The sequence below is a fragment of the Hippopotamus amphibius genome, chromosome 2 (genome assembly GCF_030028045.1).
Source record: "Hippopotamus amphibius kiboko isolate mHipAmp2 chromosome 2, mHipAmp2.hap2, whole genome shotgun sequence".
Lineage (NCBI taxonomy): Eukaryota > Metazoa > Chordata > Mammalia > Artiodactyla > Hippopotamidae > Hippopotamus > Hippopotamus amphibius.
In genome coordinates, this window is record NC_080187.1 from 134,488,602 (window position 1) to 134,495,474 (window position 6,873).

Genomic DNA, 6,873 nt, shown 5'->3' on the forward strand with positions numbered 1-6,873 from the left:
TGACCTCATAATTTTGAATATTATATTAACATATACGATTCAAGAATTGTATTTGGAAAGAAAATCATTGAAAGGAAAGTTATTTTAATAATCCTACATAGTGATTCATAGTGTATATACATATATAATTTCACTGCGTTTCAATGGGCAAAAATAGAAAACTATTTCTCTTTTAAATGTGAGCTTTAAAATTTCCTTTCAGTGTGTTTTCACTGTATTTCTAAATTTGCAAGAAATTAAAAGCATTATTATTTATATTATAACATGCCCTATAAATGAATTGCCCTGAAATGCATTATTGGGTTAATTTTGACAACTACTTTGGTTTAAAAATGATCTCCAACTCTGATATTTGCTCTTGACATGCCATTTAGAGATTTTTTTTTTTTTCTGAAAAACATAGGGTGATATGGGAAAGAAGGAAGATGAAGCGTGGCCAAATCCAAAGTTACCTTGCAAGAATAATATTAGAAGAGGTTGGCATTTAAATTGTAAGAGGAATACATTAACTTCTTAAAGTAGAAAGTAAGAAAAGGAAGCCAATAAAAGTGGGTGAACTCATTCACTTGAAAATCATGGTGTCCTCATTAAGTGTCAGCCAAGAAATTGGTGGTTAGAGATATGTCCCAATTTCTATCAGGTACTGGTGCCATCGGAAAGTTTAACCCAAAGTGAAAGGCCATCGTGACACAGGAAATATGCAATTTTTTCCTGAAAGAATATTTGTGATGCTCCAAACTACAGCCACTAGAAGACATGAAGGCAAGCACAAAATATTACCTGGATCATAATTTATACATGCTGAACAGACAATAAACTCTCTACCTTCTTTTGCCCCCACAGAAAATGCTACCAGCTAGCTATAACTCCAGCACAATATTTCAAAGCAATATTTCCCAAAGTTTTTTCTTATTTACAAAAGAAGCAATTCATTTTGTAGGACATTTCAAACTGGCAAATGGCCAACAACAATTTTGACCAAAGCGAGTGCAAAAGGTACTGCAAAACACAAAGTGAAAGAATATTTAGGAAAGATGGAAACAAAAAGGAAAATTATTCATCCTTCCATATGGCTTTTTAAAGCCATTTACAATTATGTATCATTTATGGTAGTTTCTAGAAAATTTTTTCCATTGAGCAGGCAGAAGACTGAGTAAGTTTGTGAATGCCTCACAAAAGAAAGAGAAGAAATTCAGAATGACAATGGAATTTAGCTGATTGTTTGAGCATCTCTGCGTTATAATGACGCTGTTAACCAGGAGAATGCAGAATGTGATCTCATTTGTTTTCCCAGGAAAGGATTTCAAGAATTTAACGAAAAATTAAAGTTGCTAATGATCGTGTGAAACATAAGCAATGAGAGGCTTACCACAATTATGCATCTGATTGAAAAGGTACAATATATCAGAAGTCTTAGAGCCAGGGATTGTTGTTCTATCTGGTGTGCATGGAAATGCACTTCGAGAGAAAAGAGAACGTGTGGGGTTTTCTCAAGACATCTTTAGATAACTTTATATAACACACAATTTAGACCATGTGCCATGCCCACCAATACATGTCCTTGGCCTCTTATGGGAACTGTAAGGAAATTTATAGACATTTGTGGCTAAACAGGCTTCTTGGAGGTGTCATAGTCTATTCCATGGCTGCCAAGTAAAGACTTTGCTACAGAATTCCAGCTAAAGTGAAAGACATTTTATTTGTCAAATTAATTCACAGATCTTCACGAACAGCCCCACTTCCCCAACACACCACTGCTTGACAACTCCTAATTTTCTGTCTTAAAGATGAAATGTGCAAAGCCTCTCTACTAGGGTTGGCTTTCCATTTGTTTTGGAAATAATTCTTGGAACCCTCTCACAGTTCTCTGTAGCTCCCTGAAATTGGGATGTCAAATCATGGCCTTTCCTTAAGAGGACACTCACTTTGGACATGGAAAGACCCAAGGTTGAGCCTCAGCTTGGCCAAATACTCGATGTTTGACTTCAGACAAGTTGCTAATACTTTTAAGCCTTAACATTCTCACAGGGGAGAAAAGGAATAATAATGCCTACTGCGCAGAAATGACATGTGCTAACATAGCTCACGTATTGAAAACGCTAGCATGGAAGATCTTCCTTGATAAGAGTGAGCTACAGACAGAAGTGGAAAGATCCTCTGCTCTGCTTGAAGGCTTGTATCTCATGCAATTACATCTCTTCATTGTGCAGCAAAGTATGTGTTGAGTACCTCCTATGTCTACTGTGTTAGGGATGTGGGAAGCAAAGCAGAGTCCCTGATCTCAAGAAGAACACAGTCTAAAGGAAGAATGATAGAAACAGATTGTGATGGAAATGCAGAGAATAGGAACCCAACGCAGACTACTGAGCATTTGGACTGTGGCAGGTCCTTATTAAGATGTACTGAAACTGTAACATATAGACCAAATTTCAGAGACTTAGTCCTGGAAAAGAATATACAATATCTCATTAATTATTATGTTGAATCCATGTTGAAATGATAGTATTTTTTGGTATATTGAGTTAAATAAGACTACTCTTAAAATTTAAAAAAAGAAAAAAAGAAAAGAAAGCAAGAGAGACTTGTGCTTTTACTTTCCTCTCTATCATTCCTATCCTGTCATTTCTGCTAATTTTATCAACAATGTTACAGACACGAACATTTGCTAGATTTCTGTGTTTGTTCCCCTTTTTTTCCTGACATACTCCCCGCTCATCTTGTTACAGACTGCTCTGAATACGGAACCTCAGAACTTCAAGAAATTAAATCTTCTGTGTCAAAGAGGAACTTCTCAGGTGTTCCATTTAGTAAAGTACTACTTTGATGCAATAAAGCACACCCGGGAGGCGGGAAGCAGTGTCTCCCGCAACCAAAGTGCCCAGTCCTCCCCAGGATGAGTCACTTGGCTGTCTCACTATGTCGCTAGTAATTCAGAGATAATCGTGTTACCAAGATGCCATTTAATCTGTATTTGGCATATCTCAAGTTTTCATCTTCATTAATAGAGCCATCAAAGTTTCATTGGGCCTGACTGGTATTGGACACACTAGTGATTCACGCACGGGGGGGTTTGCAGTTTGCATGGAGAGACTCTGCTTGCCAGATGGCAGCTGTTAATCTGCCTGCATCAGGGGTGCGAGGGGCGAGCTAAGCTTGCCTGGCACCCAGCCAGTGGGGCTCTCCCAAACCTCTGATTACACAGAGCCGCAGGCCAGGCGAGGGAACCCAGGCCCCTGTGGCAAGGTTAGCTCTCCCTGCAGGTTTGAAGGCCCCTGGGGGAATGGATGCCTGATGAAAGGAAGGGATACTTTTCTTGGCCTGTTTACTGTGTCCTGCTGCCTCTAGCACAAGCCATTGAATCAAAAGATCCCTGTGGAAGGCAGGGTGGTACAGTAGAAGGGGGCAAGCCTGGGAGTCAGAGAAACTTGGCTTTGAAGCCTGACTGTACCACTGAACCAGCTCTGTGGAGTTAGGCATATCACTTGACCTCTCTGAGCCTGAGATTCGCCAGTTTTTGTGATATGAACCTGGTACTGTTACCATGGTAGGTGCTCCATAGAGTAGTCAGGACAGGACAGTGAGATGGAAACCATCCTTCAGTCCCACTCCTAGATGTAGAGCCCAGAGAAGTTGTCATACAGGTCCCTGAGGGGGCTGGACCAGGATATTCATCACAGTGTTGGTTGTGGTGGTGAAGATGATGGTGACTGAGGGGTTCATCCCCGGGGGATGGGATAGATAATGGGGCTTTCCATGTGATGCCATGCAAAACAGCATGAAGTATCTAAATAAACCTGAAAAACTGTGCTGGCTGGACAAAAAAGAAAAAGGCACAGAACAAAGTCTGTGGACATTTTTTGTAAAGGTTAAACATATATACACAGCACAAGGACATACCATGGGTTTTATGAGGGTACATAGAAATTCACGGAGATCATCAAATCTAATAGTGCTGTGGCGATGAGCTGGGGAGGAAAATGGAGGAGGGAAATGGGATAAAAAGCAATAAACAATGAGAGAAGGGCCTGGTACAAACATACTGATAGTGTGTTATCAGTAGAGGAGTATGACTTATTCAAGGTTCTGCCTCTGGATCTAAAAGAAAAAGGAAAGATCAGAAAAAAGTCAAGATGTTACTGAGCAGGATTCTTGGCCTTCTTAAGCAATAGAAATTGATCAGAGGCCAGACAGAAAATTCAGGCAAGGCTTTATTGGGGCCCCAGCTGCAGCAGGGGGGAGTGAGGACAAGTAGCTGGTTCCTTATACGGGTGAGGATGGGGGTGGGTCCAGGTGCCAGGCCAGAGTGGTAGCTTGCTTGGTTTGCCCACCCCTTTGTGGTGTTATGTGCAGGGGGCATGGGCAGTACCCTGCTTTTGTTCCTGGCTTTTCAGAAGTGGCAGTTGGGATTTTTGGTCTCTTTGCATCTTGTTGTCCAGAATTTGCCCCAACCACCACATGCTCGCAGTTATTTTTAGTCCCTTATCGCTTCTTTGTATTTTGTTGCTGGAGGAGACATTTGCTCAAGCATTGCAGGAAGGGTCCCAGGTCCCAGCCTGTCTCAAAGGCAAGGAAGAGGGTCTAATAAGAGGAGTGCTGTGGGGTCTTTAGGATCAGGGCATGTGGCTGTAGAATGGCTCTCCATTTCTCTCTCTCTCTCTGCCCCCCGCCACCCACCCCTTGGGTGAGAAGAAGTCTTAGGAAAAATGCAAGACTGGAATGAAGCAGAGTAGCCTGAGATACTTATTTGCCCTTATCTGAACTCTCAATCTCCACAGACTCTAGTTGCCCGAAGGCACTTCCCTGATTTTTCCCAGTTCTCATGGTGGACCCAATTTTTGTGACTTGGTCACTGATGAGCTTCAAGAAGGTGTGGTGGCCATTCTTGTTAAACCAGTTGGGAATTTCCTGGATCCCCAACTCTTTGGCCCTGCACATCAGTGTCTCTGCCCTTCCGATCAATGAGACCTTTGTGTTCAGTAGGGCAGTGGATGTGACTGTGTGAGAAAGGACCACAAGGAAACTCTCATCATGTTCCTAGAGTCGGAGAAAAAAAAATTATAAACGTGTAACAGGGCACACTCTGTAGAGTCCTGCTGTAATTTATGAATTGGGAGACGAATGTGGATTTATTGGCATGGTATAATTAAGCGTCACCATGGTACGGATCAAAATTACCACCAAGTATAATGAAGCAGGGAAAGAAACAATTTCCCTCCTGAACGGCGTCATCCATATAAGCCTTGTCCTCGTGAAAGCTCTGTGTCCATTTCCTTTAAATATAATAAATAAGGCAGCACAAATACAGAATGTAATCTAACAAGGAGGATGGAATGACCTATCATTCACTTCCTTTCTTGGACACTAAATTTTTGACATAACTTTGAAACTAAAAATCAGCAAGACATGTCCAGGCTAAGAAAGGCTACGCTTGTGTCATGCTTCAGTTTATCACCGATTTCTCCTTCTCTTACTCTTTCTCCTCCTCCTCCTCCTTTTGGTTGGCTAATTAGATGCCTTATCTCTCTAAAGGCATTGATTAGTGCCAGGACGGGTGTATCATCCGGGCTATGCCAACCCCAGGCTTCCTTGGGACTTTGGTTGGTGATAGAAAGAAGTGCTGTCATTTCCAGAACAGCCATATATAATCCAATAACTGCGGCTGAAGGGAGGCTGACTGAGAAAGAAGCCAAGGAAGAGAAAGGCAGAGCAGAGCAGGAGCTGTAGTGGGATGGACAAGATGGACCCAAGTACTAGCATTCAGCCCTGCTGGGAACCAGAGCTCTCCAGACTCTTCACTTATGTGAACTAAACAATTCCTTTTTTGCTTTTAGCTGGTTTGAGTTGACTTTTTGTCATTTGCAAACCAAAGATTTCTGAATAACTTGCCCAGCAAGTAATGCAAATACTGCCACGCCGGGGAACACGTGCTTATTTGTCAAACATTTAGTACGTGCTCACTTTATGCCAGAAAGAGCCCTCGCAGAGCAAAATCACGTGACTCATTTGAATCACAGACCAAGAGAACACACCTATGTGCTAGTTCAAGGATACCTGGCACATCTCTGGGTATCTGAATAAGGTTGCGTGTACGTGTACTTTTTCTTCAGTAACTAAAAAGTATTATGACCATATGTGGGGTTACCTGGACTACGTAACATAGCTAGACCTAATTCATGAATTCTTTTATTTGCACGAGGGTGTGAAGAACTACTTTAATGCTCATAAGCTGATGAGCTGTGCCACCTGAGGCCATTTACTTAACTTATCGGAGCTTTTAGTATTCCTCTGTAAAGTGGAGATAATGGTAGTCTGACATCACCCAATTGTTGTGAGTAATAAGTAAGCAAATACATGGAAAGTGCTCAGCATAGTTGCTGCCGCCCGCTGTGTAATACAATCACTCAGTCCGTGCTATTATTACTGCCAACCTCCTCATAAAGGAAGCTTCACAGGTAGTTTGGATAATTTGCATGCTTGTAGTGCTTTATTTATCATTTACCAAGTACTTTCACAGACATCATCCAGTGTGCTATTGTGAGTCTACAGGGCCTCACAATGTCCATTTCACATTTTGGCTTCTTACAAGTTGATAAGAGCAGCTTTTTAAAAGGTTTCCATATTTGGCAAGACCCACTGAACCTAGCATCACATATAGTGAGAGAGAAATGCATTTGTTTCAGCAGAAGAGTTTTTTTAAAAAAAGGAAAACATTATTTTAACACAAATGTGGCCTGGTCCAATAGCTTTCATCAAAACTGGAATTTTTAACTGTGTAATAAGACTTTGGTTACAGCTGTTATGCTTGTGAACAGACTGAACCGACAGACATGAAATATTACTTTGACAAGAGTTATCTTTCTTTTTCCTTTCCTT